The sequence below is a fragment of the Pogoniulus pusillus genome, chromosome 4, assembly GCF_015220805.1.
Source record: "Pogoniulus pusillus isolate bPogPus1 chromosome 4, bPogPus1.pri, whole genome shotgun sequence".
NCBI classification, from domain to species: Eukaryota; Metazoa; Chordata; class Aves; order Piciformes; family Lybiidae; genus Pogoniulus; species Pogoniulus pusillus.
In genome coordinates this window covers 17,154,611-17,173,687 of record NC_087267.1, presented here as the reverse complement: position 1 = coordinate 17,173,687, position 19,077 = coordinate 17,154,611, and the positions used below count along the sequence as shown (strand labels likewise).

Here is a 19,077-nt window from a genome sequence, read left to right as displayed (position 1 = left end):
AGACTCTCTTACTTTTCTGATCACTTGACTGACTGCTACTTCTCACTTCGTACATACAGCAAAGGTAGCATGTAAAGGCAAAGCCCTTCCTTTGGGGCTCTGTCTGGGTGCCACTTATCCTTCTGCCCCTGAGATATCCATTCTCACAAGTAAGAGTAGCTTACTGTCTTTGAGACCATTATTCCTCTGTCAGGTTTACATGATGGATTCAGCCTGTGGGTTCAAAAGTTAATAGATGCAGATGGTCCAACAGATGTCATGAGCAAAAAGTGCCATTTCCTTAGAATATCGTGCTCCATTTTTAAGTCATGGTGTGGTTAAAAGCAAGGGTCAGCAGGACTAGAAAGGTTATTGCTGAAGAAATAGAAAGAAAAGTCAACAAGGATTAAGAAGTGTTTTAAAAAAAAAATAAAAAATTAAACATAATAAAACTCTTCTCAGTGATGCCCAATGCCAGGACAAGGAGCAATGGGTGAACATTGAGGCATAGGTAGTTTTGTGGAAACGTGAGGAGGAATTTCTTCACTGTGAGCGTGACAGAACACTGGAACAGGCTGCCCAGTAGGATTGTGGAGTCTACCTCTCTGGAGATACTGAAGACCCACCTGGATGTGTTCCTGTGTGATCTGCTATAGGCGATCCTGCTCTGGCAGGGAGCTTGGACTGGATGAGCTTTCAAGGTCCCTTCCAGCCCCTGGACATTCTGTGATGATCAGAAAGGCAACCTTGAAAAGAACAGGAATTCTTTAGGTTGTGCTTGAGCTTTTTTTGGCCAATATTGGCCAACTGCCACTTGGGCCTCTTTTAATTATTAAGGAGAATATTAATGATAGGTAGGAGCTTAATGCATATCACCCCCAGCTGCACATTTTCTTCATGTTTTGCATGCAGTTGGCTACTGCACGCTAAATACAGCGGCAACACTTCCAGTCTGTCCCTCTGCTCTCTAAATCAAATCTGTTTTGTATAAACTCCCAGGTGATGTTGGAGCTTTTCTGCCTTTCTCAGCTAGTGAGTGGCTCCTAGAGTGTAGCAGCAGTTGTGGGAAACTCCCAGTGCCATCTGTAAATAAAAGTAATTATGCACATCTAATTGCTACAGTTTTAAATACACAGATAAACACAGGTAGAACACATAAAGCTTACTCAGTGCTGCTGAAGGGCGTGCTGTGAGCTGTCAATTCATTACCTAATCTTTGCCACCCGCTGCTGAGGACAAACCTTAGAAGCAGCTACTCATCTGTTAAATGCTGATCCTGCATTCAGTCAAGTCCACTGTTAATTGGATTTGTCGCTGGAGTTCAGCAGTTAGTCCTTAAAGGCTGGATGCATTGGCAGAGATATCTCTAGGATATTCTTACTTCTTTGGAAAACTCCTTGAACGGAGGTTGGAGTGAGGAGAGAGCAGCCTCTTCTCCTTGATGACAAACGACAGGGCTAGAGGAAATGGTTTCAGGGTGTGCCAGGAGAGGTTCAGGATGAATGTTAGGAAATGTTTCTTCACTGGAAGGGTTCTCAAGCACTGAAATGATCTGCCCAGGGCAGTGGTGGAGTCACCATGTCTGGAGGTGTTTACGTGGCCTCTAGCACTTGGGGACACAGTTTAGTGTTGACCCTGCAGTCCTGGGTCAAGGGTTGGCCTGGATGTTCTCTTCCAACCAGATATATTCTGTGATTTTGTAATAAACCCATTGCCTAGGATAAGGTACCAATGGGTTAAGGAGAAAAAGTAGAGAAAGAGGGTGTGAGTAAAAAGAAACTAGTAACTATCTGCTGAGGGTAGGAGGTTCTTCCTAAGCTAGAGAAATGTCATGCCCTGAAGCCTGGGAGGCTCCTCAAAGAAAGAGAAAGGAAATGATGTGTGGAGCTCTGTGATAGTCTAATAGCACTCACTCTAGAGTTTATTAGCCTACAACACACTCTTGTAAGGACAACACCAACCCCATGGGGCCCACTTGTCTAGCAGGTGTCAGGTTGTTGTCTGTGGAGGCTGTGTCTTGTATGAATGGCACAACTGGTGTCTGCCCACCAGCACAATAAACTTGCCCTCTTTTCCTCCTCCCTTCCATCCCCAAATTCTCACCAAGTGGCTCTCCTGCACTGGTAAGAGTGCACTTCAGTTCTTGCACTGCAGCTGCCAAGGAGTTTGCACATGGTGCTTGTGGTTTCTGTAATGTGGGCACCTGCCTGCTCGGGTCTGGCCTGAGACCACCAGCTAATTTTGTGCTGGCCACCCGACAGCAGCATGCAGCCATTCGCCTTCCAGTCAGAGTGTGCCTGTGTGTGTCTGAGGGTGTGTGAAAGGCTCCATTTCTTCTGTTTTATTGGTCTTTTTTCACCTGCTGCCAGACAAACAGCATGGGCTAAGAGTCTGCTTCATGCCTGACAGAGTTTTGAATTTATTGGCTTGCCATTCTTTTTACTCCTGATAGAACTTGACAGGCAAGCAGACAAGCACCTAAATTAACTTAGCTCCTAACCGGCACCTCATCAGGCCAAGAATAACACAGAGACAAATTGGAGGGGTTGAGGATGGTGATGGAGACAGGGGGGTGGAGAGATCATGAGAGAAGGGAAAATAGTGAACTTTGGACTGGAGAAGCTTTTAAATAATAATTATACAAAGCATAACAACATGCGAGAAGGCTGCCAGAAAAACCTCATCTGCGGGAGGAGGGCAGTGCGTGTGCAGTGGGGAAAACGCAGGCGCACGCTGGCCTCTGGGGCACTGCAGGGTGAAGTGAAGGAGGCTTCGTAAAGAGAAATGAATGTGGTGACCTCAGCTCGGGTCGCAAGAGAGTCGAAGCCCACCAGGTTGTGAAACTACTGCTGAATTAGCCGTGTTTGGCAGCAGAAGCGCTTGGGAGAGGCCCAAGGATGAGCAAGTTCTGAGGATTTGATTTCATTTTGGAGGGTGGTCTTTCCATTTCAAGGTCAGCAGCAGGACAGCATAGTGGGTGTAGAGGTGGAAAGGGAAGCACACCATTTGGCTGACTGTCATGACCTCTGGATAATTGGAGATTTAACTTTCCATGTCTCAGCACTCCCTAAATCTTCCCACACAAGTCAGGTCACCCAAAAAAAAAAAAAAACCACCAGAGGAAAATCCTCCTAGGTAGAGGAAGGTACATTAAGGATGTGTTACAACATGGATGTTGAGATATTTGAATGTGTCCAGAGAAGGGCAACAGGGCTGGTGAGGGATCTAGAGCACAGCCTTATGAGGAGAGGCTGAGGGAGGTGACGTTGGTTAGCCTGGAGAAGAGGATGCTCGAGACAGACCTCATTGCTGTCTTACAACTACTTGAAGGAAGGTTGTAGCCAGGTGGGGTTGGACTCTTTTGCCAGGCAACCGCTGACAGAACAAGGGGACACAATCTCAAGCTGATCCAGGGGAGGTTTAGGCTGGATGTTAGGAAGAAGTTCTTCCCAGAGAGAGTGATTGGCATTGGAATGGGCTACCCAGGGAGGTGGTGGAGTCACCGTCCCTGGTTGTGCTCAAAAAAAGATTGGATGTGGCACTTGGTGCCATGGGTTAGTTGATTTGATAATGTTGGGCAATGGGTTGGGCTTGATAATCTTGAAGGTCTTTTCTAACCTGATTGATTCTATGGTTCTTGTCACCTGTCCTGTCACACAGGTGCTAGTTATTGAAGTGTGTAATACAGGAAGAGGGGGTTTGCTGTTCACAGGTGGAGATGTCAAACTGGAAGTACTTGGCAGCACAGTAGATTAGACTGGTAAAGAGCCATGGGTCGTCTGGAGCATGTACATGTGTGCTTGGCCCTGCAAGTTGTGTTTGAAATGCAAGGCATCTACTTCAGAGTAATCTTTAGGACTTAGTCCTGTGCCCTTTCATGATAATAAAAGGCAAAAGCAGCTGCACAGTGGCAATTACAGGCTGCCTGTGCTACAGCTAAAGCAAAGAGAACAAAAAGCTCAGAGGATGCTGACTGGAAGCAAAACTCACATCTTCACAGATTGCAGTGGGTTGGAAGGGACCTCAAAGGTCTCTGCAGTCAGCAGAGACACCTCCAATTAGATCAGGCTGTCCAGGGCCACGTCGAGACTGATCCTGAATGTCTCCAGGGATGGGGCCTCAACCACATCCGTGGCCAACTTGCTCCAGTATTTCATCACTCCCATAGTGCAGAACTTCCTTCTGATGTCCAACCTAAATCTCCCCTGTTCCAGTTTCAAACCACTGCCCCTTATCCTGTCACCACAAGCCCTTCTAAACAGTCCTTCCTAAGCCTTCCTTTAAGTCCCCTTCAGATACTGAAATGAAGCTCTGTGTTCTCCCTGGAGCTTTCTCTTTTCCAAAGTGAACAACCCCAGCTTCCTCCACCTGTCCGTCTAACAGAGGTGCTCCTGCCCCCAGTCATGTTCACGGCCCTTCTCTGGACCTGCTCCGTCAGATCCATGCCCTTCCTGTGATGAGGGTTCTAGAGCTGGACATGGCACTGCAAAAAAGGCCTCAGCAGAGCAGAGGGGCAGAATCCACATTCTCCATCTGCTGACCATGTTGCTTGTCATGCAGCCCAGGCTGCCATTTGCCTTCTGGGCTGCAAGCTCACACTGTGAGCTCATGTCCAGCTTCTCATCCACTGTCTTCTTCTGTGGAACTGCTCTTAATCTCATCATGCCTCAGCCTGGATTGATATCAAGGGCTGCCCCAACAGAGGTACAGGACCTTGCACTTTGCTTTGTTGATCCTCAAGAGATTCTTCTCAGCCCACCTATCTCACCTGTCCAGGTCCCTCTGGATGCTAGCTTGTCCTTCAGTCTTATCAGCCACACCACTCAGCTTTGTATCATCTGCAGACTTGCTGAGGGTACTTCAATCTCACTGTCTGTGTCATTGATGAAAATACCAAACAGCACTGGCTCCAGTACAGAGCCCTGAGCAATGCCAATTGTCACCTGTCTCCATCTGAACATCAAGCCTTTGACCACTACCCTTTGCATGTGATCAACCAATTCCTTATCCACTGAACAGGCCACACATCAAATTCATATCTCTTCAGCTTGAGAGAAGGATGTTGTGGGGGGCTGTGTCAAAGGCTTTACAGAATTCAAGACAGATGACATCTGTTGGTCTTCCCTTGTCCTCAGACCTCACAGAGGTTAGGATGAAAAGAAGGCTTCAGAACTATTCTCTCAACTGTAGAAACACTGTGAGTTGATATGGTGGCTAGTGAAGAGCAATGAACTTGAAGGATGTAGCTGCATGCGAGGGAAGAGGTGGAGCTTGACTTTGATGAAGAATGAGAGAAAAATGTCTTGGCCAGGCTTGTGAGTTTGCATTTGCAGGACTCATGTAAAGTACTGCCACTTTAAATGTTTTCTCAGGAGAAGTAAATATTTAATGTTATACTTAAATATCCTCTGTAATTACCCACCTTCCTTTAAAGAGCGCCCCACAGGGTGTCTCAAGACTGTCTCTTTCTGATAGAGAGTAGCTCTGCAGAGGCACCTCATGCTGACATCCTGTTTCAGGATCTGCCAGTGAGCTGGAGGGCGAGGACGACTGCTCCAGCAACGGCACGTCCAGCTGCACACGTACGTGCTCCCCTGAGTTTCAAGCAGAGGACAGGCAGGGAGGCACAAATACCTGTGGTGATAAATTACACATCAGAAAATGAGTGGCCTCCTTCCTGTGGATGTTGTCAAAGTTGTTTCACCCGTGCCAGTGGCATATTGGGTATTTGAGCATGCACAGAGGCAAAGAATTTACCAGTTGGACACATGGTACTTGGCTTTTGTTACTTGGCAAACTGGGGAACCTGTCTTGAAAGACTTTGTTGTGCTTTATCAACTCTCATGTCCCTTGAACTGCAGAAGGTGGTATCACTGCAGAGACAGAACTTGCAGCAGATGGGGCATGTTCCCATAGTGTTCTGGTTTGCATCACCTGCAGGTTTTGGCTATTTCTTCCTCCTGCCTTCTCCTCCTTTCTTTCCCTACCAAAGAAACGTAAAAGGAAATTCAATGTTAGCTCTACAGAATGTTTTGCTGCTTGTCTTTGCTTTCTGAGGCCCAAGAGACTCATCAGTGTTACATGCCACCACTGCTGGAGTGATAGAGGGTAGCCCATGTCAGAGCATTTGCCTGCTTCTCTTCTGTCTCCCATTCCATCCGGGTGGCTGTGCCTCAGAAATAGATTGCCAGTGGCATTACAGGGTCATTTCTTCTAAGCACAGTGCTCACAATCTACTCCCTTCTAATTCTTGAATGTAACTCTGAAGGAGCCAAACAGATGACTGCCCCTGGAGAGAATTCCTCTCAGGTTTTCTGCTAATTAACTTTAAAGCATGCTTGGGCAGATCTCTGAGAGTTTAATTGATGCCATGTAAAAAATGGTGCAGTGCAGACAGAAACATTTAATGCTTATGATGAGGTACCCAGTATTGAATATCTGAGTTTGTGTTTAAAGAGCTCTGAACAATCCAGGATGTTTATAATACAGGAGCCTTAGGCAATTTTGCTTTGTTTTTTAAGCTGTAATGTTGTTAACTTATTTATCTGAGTATGGAGGAGGCACCAATAAGTTATCTGCACTTCAGCAGGTTCATCTTGATATACCAAAGATTGGAAAAAGTTAGCTGATGATTCCTTGCCCCTTGCATGGAAGGCTTTAATGGTGTTGTCTTCACCTGGCTTTACCTTCTTCATGGGAAGAAGACACACTGCTCAGCAGTGATGTGTCACACTCTTGAGACAAAAGGGTGAGGAGATAGTAAAAGCAGTTTTAGGCCTTACCATCACTGGTTCATTGTGATCTTTCCTAGTTTCTCATCTTTCTGAGTGTGATGGTTTAAGGCTTATTGGAATATTCTAATATGAAAAGCTGGTACAGAATCAGAATGAGCATTCATTGGCTTGCTAAGAGGTATGTGAAGTCCGTGTATAAACAATTTGTTCTTATTTGCTCTTGGGCACTGGATCTCTTTGCTTCTCTCCAATCTCCTCTGCACTAACCTTGACTGACCAGATAACAAGTGAGCTTTGCTGGTTGATTTCCATCTGGGGAGAGAGAGGGTGGTGTTGGTCCCTTCTAGGCTTTCTTTGTCCAGAAGGAGTGAGGGAAAGTTCCCAACCCACAACACTGAGAAAGGTTTTAAAGAAAACAAGTGTCAGGGGGTAATGTTAGTGAGGCTGATACAGCTGTTGCCATATCATGACTTAATTGTGTGCCTATGCACTTAAAGACAGTCAAAAGATGTTTCTAGTCACCACTGATGGGTACTGAGCCTGGCTTGAGTGAGAGTTAGATTTCAACCAGCTGCTCACAAAAGATTTGGCTGTCCAGACAATGTCATCTTAAGGTGCTGTGTCGAAGGGGTTGTGCCACACAGAACAGCAGGAAAGGTTTGTGTATGTCCAGGTTCCTACAGTTGCTTGTTGGGAAGCCCAAGGTCCTGTTAGGTATTATTTTACTTATCAAGCAGTAGAAGCCAAAGTTTTCTTGGCACAGTAGGAATAAGAAGACATTCCCCTTGCCTTTCTTAAACCTGCCATCTGGATCTATTTATGCTTGGTGTAAAGTTCTTAGGAAATGACTCAGTATGACTGGAGGTTGAATGCACTCTCCCAGAGAAGCCAATGTAGACAGCAACAAGTGATAATGAGTTGACTGTTCCATTTTCTTGTTTCAACAATTGATGTTTTAAAATGCATGGAGCAAAGCTGTGGGTAAAGTTAAATTCTATATTGAATTCACACCCTAGATTCAAGTGTTGGCTTTTCTGCTGTTTACCTTGCTAAAACTTTTGCCCCGTGACCGTCAGCCAGCTCAGCTAGGCCCTGAAAACTGCTCACCTCTGGATCAGGACAGAGCACCACCTATCTTGGTCTTGGCTTCACCTCAAGTATTCTGCTTCAAGCTGCTGCAGTCTGCTTTCATGGGGAATGTTTTCCCCATCAAGCATATCTGTAGCAGAATATCTAGTTCTCCTCAGTGATGCTCACCTGCCACTTCTCATGCTGGCTAATGCTTGCTCAAGTGCAGGAAAATAAAGGCTCCATGTGGTTTTAAGTGTTTGCAAATATCTGAAAATTAGGAACAACCTGCCTGACCAATGCTGCACGATAAACAAAGGGACCCATCACATCATTGAAAATGCTGAAGGGTAGCTATGACTTTTGCCACTTTCTCTTCTGCTTTTTCTAGCCACAAGTGGCCGCACTTCTGAGCTCAGGGCATGGTACGTCTCCTGACATACCAAATAGGTGAGCCCCATAGCCTCCCACCAGGTCACTAGCAGCATTTCTCAGACAGTTGTGGCTATTTACATTCATTTACAGAAGTTTTACTCTAGAAGCTGACGTTTTCTGTTCCATATAGAAACATCTAGTTGGTCTAGTTGACTGGCTAGGGCTGGGTGATAGGTTGGACTCGATGATCTTGGAGGTCTCTTCCAACCTGGTTGATTCTATGATTCTATGATTCTATGATCAATACGTAAACAAGGCAGCATTCCTGTGTAAGCAGTGAGCTAGAGTGAGGGTTTCACTCTGGGTCATTCAGGAATCATGGCTATTACCTAGTTCTGAATTTTTCATGACTGCTTTTGTTACCTCTGGAGCCGAACATCTGTAGCTGAAGGAGATGAACCCATGCGAGGTTTCACTTTGTAATTCTACTGAGTTACCCTTCACTTGCCTTTGATCTAGTCTTTACACAGGAACATTGTATTATTTGCAAAAGACAATGAAAATGTATTACTGTCCTGTGGTATTGTGAAATAGAGGGAAAGACACGATGCAGACAAACTACTCAGACAGGAAGAACAAAGTGTGATGGTTCTGTGTTCAAAATATGTGAGTACATTCGCTCTTACGTGTGATGGGACAGAGAAGAAAGCACAGCATCCAGAATAGAGAAAAAAATCCATTGCTGCATGTGTGAAGGTGCTACAATTTTAGATCTCATGGCAGAAATAAGGAATGCAAATAGAATCGACTGTTTCTCAGATCTTTTTCCCTCAGCAGCCTCCCCAGATTGTATTTATTTGGCATGCTGTAGGGAGGACATCTGTTTTCTCTTCCTTGCTTCACTGAGCGCTGGCTTCCATTAGAGTGCCTGAAGAGTTGTGGTGCATCACTGTCACTTCTGCTGTCACAGTCTCCAAGAAAAGCTGTGAGCTCCTGCACTCGTTGCTGCCTCTGGCCCAGGAAACCTCTATGCCACAAATTGCTGGGGACACGGGAGAGTATTCTGAGGAAGTGTCACTGTATTGGTGCGATTACTCCCTTAGGCATCCAGTTTGACTGCTGGTTCAAACAAGGTACTGAGCCACTTGGCTGTTATCGTGCCTGATTTTTGCTTCACTTAGATTTTAAACTCCAGTAGAAACCCTTGTTTTATTGCATGCAGTAGTGAACAAAGGGGTAGGTCCCCCAGGCCACCAACTCACTCACCAGTATGGGTTCATGAAGTGTAACATAGGTGCCTTCTGCTTGTTGCCTGAGGTGATTGCTGAGCTCTTCCAGAAGAGCTGCAAAATGGCCATCAGCAGCTGTAAGAGCACAGCTGCCTGGCTGAAAAGCAGCTGTGACACAGATAGATGGGTTGTGAAACCCCTGGGCAAGCCTGGTGCAAGCAGAAGAGCAAAAACGCAGGGCACTTACTCCATGTCTCATGCATGTTTGCAAGCATCTACCCCACAGAGCCTTTTTGTGCAAAGTGGGGAGTGGATGCTAGCCAGTGTTTTTCCATACATGAATTGACAGGCAAATATGCCATGTGTAAAGGCTGGATGATGAGGTAAAGCTGGATAATGTAGCAATTACACAACTGCAGGACAGTGCTTTGACTGTCAGAAAGAGGCCTTGAATCTCTCCCTTTTAACATAGCTCTCCATAGTTATAGTAAAGGCTTTATCAGAAAATCGGGAGGTCTGTTTAAACTGCTTTCATGCTGTACATCCACTAACACTTGTCCAGAGCAGTTTGTAAATGTCGGTTTAGTGACAAGAATACTTTCCTTACTTCTTATCAATTTTCCCATCTGCATTTAATCCTATTACTCCATAGTGTAAACCCTCTAAGTAATTCCATTCCCTTCCAGCGTTCTGTTTTTTGAGCTTCTGTAGATTCTTACCTTTCCCCCCAACACCTCCACCAATCCCCCTCCCTCCTAGTTATTACTAAAGCTATTCTGCAGACAAGTGTTTGAATCCATCAGGCAAGTTGTGACAGACATGTCTAACACAAAGCCACGTTCACACACCCTGCACCGCCCAGAGCAGACAGGGCGAAGTCACAGCTCAGCAATTACTGCTCCTTGCAGCCTCAGACCTCCACACATAATAGCATGCTCTGACCTAGCTGGGAGTGCCCCACTAATCCGAGACATTTTTCAGTCTTTAAATTACACAAATGCAAGAAGCTGACACAGCTCCAGATTATATTGAAATCTGGAGGATAAAAAAACCCAAACACTTTAAAAGCTATAATATAAAATAGAATGGCAGGCAGCATTGAGTTGGAAGGGACCCTTGAAGATCATATTGTCCAGTCAAATATGCACAGGCTGCCCAGAAACCTTTTCAGAGGTGTCCATGTATCTAACTTTTAAAGCTATGCACTTCTGAAAAACCCATTCCAAAATGCACATTAGATGCCTTTTTGAGGCCATTCTCCTTTCTCCCTGCTAGCAAACAGGAATCCTAAGTTCTTTCTTCAGAAAAAAACTCACTGAGGCTTAAATCAAAAAAGAGCAGCTTCTAATAATGGGTTGAGAGGGAGAGATCTTGTGTCAAGAATGTTCTGTGCTACATTGGGACTCTCACAGAGTACTTTTATGTTTATTTTTAGTTAATCTCCATAGAATTATGTCATTCTGTTCACCTTTGTAACTAAAAAGTCTCTAATTTCTTCAGCTGCAAGAACAATTCCTATGACAGTGAAGGCTAGTAGTCAAAGTCAACAGTGATGTATATGGCCTGATGCTTTGCTGAGAATAAGAACTGTGCAGGATATTGGTTCTAGAGTTGTGTTTGTGGAACAAAAGAGCATTTCTCACCTTAGCCATCCTTCTGGTTTGAAGCTGGAGATCTCCTTTCCAATCATTGCATCTCTTGTCTCTTCCCGAGGCCACTCCTTTTCTTCTGTTGAGTCCCATCTGAGTAGAGATGGGATGTTAGCTCTGCCTGTTTGTAATTACAAAAGCAGGTTCACCTCAGACCATTCATCCTCTGTGACAAATGGGCCCTGAATGAATTCCAGCATGTTCAAATTGCTAGATTGCTAAATTGCCTCGTTCAGGCCTGCCTTGCTGGCTGCAGTCATCAGGGCTGCAAATAGCATTTGCAAATCCACAGGGAGCACATCTTGGAGCTGTCTCAGGAGGAAGACCTTTTAATAAATAGCATCCAGCTAAAATGGTTAAAGCAGGTTCTAGATTTCAAGCAAATTTTCACATCAAACACAGATAAATGTGGAAGCAACTGGAATAAAAGCTGATGCTGAACTAGTCTTCCCCCAAAAACTAGAAAAGGCCTTACAGAAGAACTGTCTACAAAGACTTCATGGAGATCTCACTTGTTTACAATACATAGAGATGCCTTTGCTGTTCTGTGACTACTTCCTCACTGCACTTCTGTTTCACAGTATCTGACACACTTCACAAATGCAATTAGGACCCACACCAAAAAGAAGTACTTAAAAATCAGAGTGGCTGCACTCTAAGGACCAGTGAAAGTCTAGATGAGAAAAAATATTTGCTGTGAGCCAGGCTTGTGAGTATCTTGGAGGAACTCTTTAAGGTAAACATGGTCCTGATAAGGTTTGTCATCAAACAGGAGACTGTGCAAAGCAGCCTTGATGTGGCTGTACCCACAAACTGCAGGATTCTCTCTCCACAGCACGACCTCCTGCTCTCTGCATTCTTATGGCCCTCTGACATGAACGTGTCCTGCCCAGGGCTGTATCTGCCTGTGCTTGCCCAGGTGTGTGTGATGGGGATGTACACCACTGTAGCTGCCCAAACAGCTCCCGATTAGAGATGACTCCTCTCTTCTGAAAAATGCAGAGAAAAGAGATTTTTGTTGTTGTTGTTTTCCCTGAAGATTTTAAAGATATTTTCAGAAAATATCCCAGCAGTTATTTTTAAATTATTTTTTAATAGTTTTAAAGGTGTTATTATGACTTCCTGATGAAAACTTTCGTCCTCTCGACACAAAGTTTTCCTGAAAAGTCAAAACTTAATTGCTTGGAAGGAAAATATGTGATTTATTCCACTCACTGGAGGTGAAGTCCTATGAAAGTAAAGAGTGATCAGCAGCTCTCCCTGTCACCAGTAAAAAAAAATCTTGTGATCAGAATTCTCCTTCTTTTTCTTCCTCTATGCAGTCTTTCTGACATCCCTAGTAAGATCTGGAAAGCAGTTAACAAAAATATAGCTTTCTTTTTAGGCCTTAGAGCCAAGCAAGAATTAAGATGGATCTTTTCTCTGGGACAAGAGAACTATGAATGCTGTAAAGTAAGAAATTGACTCAAGCATAGCTGTTGACCAGAAAGACTGAATTCAAAACAGCACCAAAGTTAAAGGGAATTCTGCCACTGACCTCTCAAAAAGCAAGCTTAAAGCTTGCTGCTCAACAGCATTACGTTGTCTTGTCCCCAGAATATCTTGGGCTATATGGTCCCTTTTTGACTCACGCTCACAGTGCCGATGTTCCTTACCTCTTTGTAATGCTGCAGAACAATCTCTGCATGGAAGCAGCAGGTAAATGCAACAGATGAAAGCAAGCTTTGTTTTGTTGTAACAGGTGAAGGAAACATCTGCAATTTCAGTGTCCATTCTGATACTGCTTTACAGATGCTCCTACATTTCTTCTCTGACATGGAGACCTCTAGAAATTATAGTCGTGCCATAGAGCACCATTTCCATGCCCTCCTTCTGGAATCCTCACGTACCAAGGCATGAAAAGAGAGCATCTTGTCACTGTGCAGCAGTCTAAAAATGGCTGGAGCACAAATCTTCAAAGTATGCTGCTTCCCAAAGTCTCATTCTGTAAAAATATGCCAAGTTTGAGAAAATGGTTCAGTCATTATCATATTAAGAGAGTTAAAGGTAATTATATGCATGAACGCAGGAAGACTTTTCTATTCATCCTTGGTGCACTTTCTGAGGATGTTAATTAAGGGCTATAGACACCAAAGATTTGTTGACTCTGTTTTCTTATATAATTGTGTAATAATTCAGACTGTGCTTTCCAGATAATCCCATTTGAAAATCCCACTAACACTTCACATTGCTTAGTTCTGTTTGGTTTGAGTCTTACCTTCCTAACTGAGCTCATAACAACTACAGCTAAGAAACTCACTGTAAACAAAGACTGGGAGAATCACTCCATCTCTGAGCTGTAATTTCCTTCTGTGCTAGGAGCCTCTCGTAGCTGTTTCCAAAAAGTTCACATCAGTGCTTTGTGAAGATGCAGTGTCTAGTGTGCTCCCTTCCAGACCAAGTGTCAAACATAGTGAACAACCAAAATTAACATTATACACTTTTCCAACAAGTAAGTGGCCTGCTAGCACTGTTTAGTGAAGGTCCTGTAGGATGCTGCAAGCTTTCAGGTCTCCCTAAAATATGAGTATCATCTTTGTCCAACAGAAGCAATTAGCATATCTACAAATTCTACTTCACAGAATCACAGAACTTCAGAAATTGGGAGGAATTTCTAGACATCATCAAGTCCAGATCCTCTGCCAAAGCAGGATCTCCCATGGCAATTTGCACAGGAATGCATCCAGATGGGTTTGGAAGGCTCTGGAGAAGAAGGCTCCACAACCTCTCTGGGCAGCCTGTTGCAGTGCTCTGTCACCCTCACTGTAATGAAGTTTCTCCTCATCTTGAGGTGAAACCTTCTATGTTCCAGTTTGTAGCCGTTGCTCCTTGTCTTATTGCTGCTGACCACTGAAAACAGATTGTCCCCCTCCACTTGACACCTCAGATGTTTGTACACATGGATAAGGTCTTCTCTTCTCCAGACTAAACAGCCCCAGGCCACTCAGTCTCTCTTTGTAGGGGAGATGCTCAAGTCTCCAAATCATCTTTGTGGCTCTCTGCTGGACTCCCTTCAGCACATCTCTGTCTTGAAATAAGAAGCCCAAAATTTGACACCCTATTCCAGGTGTGGTCTCACTAGAGCAGAGGGGAAGAACCATCTCCCTAGACCCATAGACTTGTAGACTTCTGCTGTTCAACTCTGGAGATACTCATAGGCTGTTCTGCTTTTGTGGCTTACTGCCACAGGACCTCAATAGTGCTATCCACAGGTGGAACTTAACGTGCACAGAGGTAGTTGCTCTGTTCTCCAAAGGACAGCAGGTAGGAAATGCACAGGTGATAGAAAAACTTCTGGTGCCAGACTTCTCTCCAAAGAGAGGGTTCAATCTAAGGGCATGCCTGTTCAGATTATTGGTGTCTGTACTTATCTCAAGGTTTCCATGCTTTTTTACTAGCTTATGGATCACTTCTGCAGATTCTTCCATATTTCTCTGATTCCCAGAAAATGACCTTATCTGCAACAGTACCTTTCTTATGGTCAGAAAGTGCAAAACATGAGACACCTGAGTCCTTTCTTGTCTACACTCCTCAAAGAAAATCTTCCTTGTTCTGCTTCAATTAATTCACACACACCTGAAAAAAACCCAAACCAAAACTGGGAAAAAAAAATCAAGCCTTGTCACTTCTTTTAGCTCATCATTCTTTCATTCCCCCAAGCAATATTGGTAACAGTGAAATCGCTTACTTTTAGTGGATGTTTTTCTTCAGTGTGAGTTAGCTTGTCGCTTAGCCTGTTTAACTGCTGTTACCTCACACCTTTATTGCAAAGATAGACTACCTTTCTGTCTGGGCCATTAATGAGACATTAATATCATTTGCAAGCTTGTGGCCGTTTCCAGCTGTGAACCGTTTGTCTGGTGAATGTTCAGCCTGTGAGTCCAATCTCTCAGAGTCCTCTTGTCTTTCTCCAAAAACTGATCATTGTCTTGGGCTGTGATGCTTATCACAGCTCTGTTTACTGACTTTTGTGACATCTGACAAGCTCTGCAAGGCATTCTGGCATAACTCTGTTTTCAACACCCCACCAGCCCCATTTTTTACAGCTTTGAAACTTTGCTTAGAGGAGTCAAACTACATGTTTTATGGTTTTGTTTTTAAACTGTTTGCTTGTGGTTCCCTTTTTCATGTCTTTAATACTGCCCTGTAATCAAATAGCCAGAAAATAGCAAAGACATTAAAAGTAATTATTGTCAAAAATTGAAAAATCACCTGAGGGGGTCTAGGTTTTGGTGTCGTTTGTTTACAAATCTAGACTAAGGTGTTGCTCAAAATCTCATCAGTTGTCCTGCATATACCTGAGGGACTCTGACTTGACCAGAGTTACTCCAGTCTTCAGTTGCCTGGTTAATTTCCCTGCTGATATTATGTGTTACCTAATATTGAAGTCTGCTTCAAATGCAAGCTTACTGGCAGCACAGAGCATCCTTTTGCATAGCAGAATTAACAAATTTGAGTCGGTCTCTTGAAAGGGTAGCTTCTTGTGGCTGCTTGGTTGAATGGTGACTGTTAAAGGTTACAGCAGGGATGCTGATGAGCAGTAAGAACCGAACTGTGAAAAGACTGTCTAACAGTGAAATTGCATTCCATAGTGTGTGAAATGCCTTCAGTGTAGCTAAAACTGGGCACACTTCCAGAAGGTTTGGGTAGATTTTCAAAAGACGTGGACTTGACAAACTGAAGGAGGTGTATAGGAGGTTGGTCTTCTGTTCCATGTCACCCTCCTCCACTTAGCTCCCAGGAAAAGGGAGAGTTGGGGATGACTCATTTCCACTCTCCGGTATAGCACTTGCCACATCAAGGCTGACTTATAAGAGCTTCATTTGTAGGCCAAAGGAACTGGTATATTTCATCCTGGTGTCATGCCCGTGCCTCCTCTTACTTCAGCAATACCATTACATGACAATGGCTCTGGAGAAGAGTTTTATTATGCGTTTACAGCAGCTTGAAGCAGTTTAGTAAAGAGGTTGGTCAAAAGATTTAACCCTCCTGGGTGTATTTAGGAGAGCATGAGAAGTTGGCATATTCTGTGAACAAAAGAATGAAACAAGGCTTTGTCTCGGTGACTTTGGCTATGCAAATAGAAGGTAAGGCTTCCTGTAAGCTGTTAAAATGCTCTAGGAATAGGGAGGGGATTCAGTTTGTGGGGAGCGGGAGGTGAGGAAAGAGGAGTTTAAATGCATAATTTAAAGAGCTTCCAAGAAGAAATGGAGCTTTTCAGTGATGTTTGAAATGGCAGCTGCTTTTCTAACGCCATACTGGCATAGCAGTAATGGAAAATATGCCTCAGTGGAAAAAAAAAAAGGAGATTTCATCATTAAAGGTGTGGCAAAAGATTTTGTAAATTAAATCATAAATCAGTCAACTTTTACTTCAATTAACCCAGCCAAAAATACTCCTATTAAAACAAAAAAGTCACTTCAGGCTTTAAAGAAAACCATAAATCATTGCCTAATCATGGATTTTAGTACCTTAGAATAAAGTACCCTCCCAGTACTGCCCACCATGCTGCCGTGTGAGTGGGGTTAATAGGGAGCTTGCCAAAAGTGTGAAGTGAAAACCATAGGGGTATTACTCTTTCATTCAAAAAACACATTAGAGACCTTGGCTATAAATCTCACTGTGACCTGTGGTACTGTTTAATCAATTTACTTCATGCCCCCAAGGGAGATGGGGCACAAGTTAGCCTGTGGTCCCTTTCTGAACATGTACAGTAGGCCCTTCTACCTTCCTGACAAACGCAGGTGCTAATTATTGAATCCATTCCCTCTGGTGTTTTAATGAAAGCACCACTTCTTTTAACTTGTCACTGCACCAGGTTGCTCAAGGCCCTGTGTAAAGTTTAGGGACTTTGCAGAACAATTCCAGATATTATGGAAGCCAGCAAGCTCTGAGAAATAACAGCTGGGTCCCTTTCCAGTTTGCACTACTGGTGTCTGTTATGGATGCCAGCCCTGTTCATTACTGGTGTGCACTGTGTGCACCAGCCCTCTCATCATAGAATCAATCAGGTTGGAAGAGACCTCCAACATCATCCAGTCCAACCTGTCACCAGCCCTGTCCAATCAACCAGACCATGGCACTAAGTGCCCCATTCAGGCTTTTCTTCAACATCTCCAAGGATGGCAACTCCACCACTTCCCAGGGCAGCCCATTCCAATGCCAATCACTCTCTCTGGCAAGAACTTCCTCCTAACATCCAGCCTAGACCTCCCCTGGCACAACTTGAGACTGTGTCTTCCCTACTGGTGTGTGCTGTGTGCACCAGCCCTGTTCACTACTGGTGTGCATTGTGTGCACCAGCCTTGTACACTTCATTCAGTGTCAGACCTACATCCCACCTTTCACAGAACATCATCTTCACCTCAGATAGCACCTTGGAGGTAGACAATGGATATCTGCCAGATAACATCAAATATTCTTCTTGTATCCAGGTGGTTTGTAGAACTGAAAGTCATAGAAGCACTGTAGAAAAAGTGTTCTGTGCTGTACCTTTGATTAGTGATAGACATTAACATGTTTGATCCCCTTACTGATGGTGAATGCTAGCTCCTCAGTCTCTGAAGGAAGCCTGCTAGAGTTATGCCTGTTCCTCAGCCTGCAAAGCATCCAATGACTAAGTGTTACTCCTTATCACCCAGCATGTAACTTGCTGCACTGCCAATCACGGCTCACCCATGGCCAGCTTCATCTACACCTCAATATTGATAGCACCATAAAGCCCATATCCTCTGTCAGGATGAAGAAGGAGCAGGAATGGGGGAACCTGTGGTTCAGAGTCTCACTATGGTGCCTATACTGCTAAGACATTCCACAGCATTTTATGCAGGACTTCCAGTGGCCTTCCTTAGGGCAATAGATTCTGATTAAGCTGAGAAAAGTGATATATTTTCTGTCTTTGTTCAGATTTACAATGAGCAAATTCCCCCTCTGAAGCCTTTGGGAGCGGACAGCATGTATGCAATTTCATCACCTTGTTCTGCAATTAGTGGGTGATCCAGATGGCAACATGAAACAGTAATGCAAAGATCCACTGCTCCTAATTGCTGTCACAGCAGACATGGGTAATTAGTTCTAAGCTCTTGAGGGAAAAGAAGCTCTTCCAAAAACTGTCTTCTAATGTGCTGTGGTCTTCAATAAAATAAATCTGGTCTCAAAATTTTATGACCAGCTGCAACTTTGATTTTCTTCTGAAAGACAGATATTTCTGACCCCCCCCCTTAAAAAAAAAGCAAAAGCAAACAAAAAACAAACCCAACCAAACAAAAAACCCTCAACCAACCATCGAGGAAGAGGATAAACAGCACAACCAAAAGTGAAATCTATAACTAAACCAAACTATATCTTTTCCGTTTGCAATTGGGGAAAAAAGGACTTAAGGGCAGCCTGATGGATTCAGGATTAGTCATGATGATTCACCTCATAAATAGCAGTTCTGGTTATCGTAAACTTCCTATATCTAGGTATCCAGTTTCCTTCAGGGAACCTATAGTTAGTTGAAAACAGAACAAATCTAGGGCCTCAGCCTTCATATTTGAGGCTTGATATTGAGTGACAGTTTGTGGCCTCTTACTGGCCAAGGATCTGTAACTTACTTTCTGTGGGAAGTCCAACAAGTCCCTTCTGACTGTGACAACCGTTAATTTTCACAGCCCTCTATTGTTCTGCATTCCCACCAGGCACAGAGCACTGTGGTCAGGATAAGTTCTGTGCTGGTAAAGAGGACTGCAGAGTTGTTGTTTGATAGGATTTTAGTTCCTCTCCTAACATGTATGGTTTTCAGCATGCAGCCTCTTTTTGTTTCAGCCCTAGGGTTGGGTTTTCTTTCAGGCATTAGTTGCTTGATTCAGTCGTCTCCATTTCTCCTATACTTTATGATACAGTTGCCTGCATCAAAGGGAGTTGGGTTTCCTTCATGGTATGTTTCTAATGTGGGATTGCTTTCATAGTATATTTTTAAATGTTTATCGACTTTGACTTCTTGTTCTTTAGAGTGGTTTGAAA

At 44.0% G+C, this 19,077-nt stretch overlaps 1 long non-coding RNA gene across 1 annotated transcript in view; it reads left to right on the top strand.

The window, feature by feature from the left end:
- The window catches only part of LOC135175103 (uncharacterized), a 37,117-nt gene extending 18,880 nt beyond the window's left edge, over positions 1–18,237 (top strand). The window contains exon 2 of the long non-coding RNA XR_010302239.1: positions 17,980–18,237. This is a non-coding gene — a long non-coding RNA (uncharacterized LOC135175103). The remainder of the gene's footprint in view (positions 1–17,979) is intronic.
- The last annotated feature ends 840 nt before the right edge of the window (positions 18,238–19,077 follow it).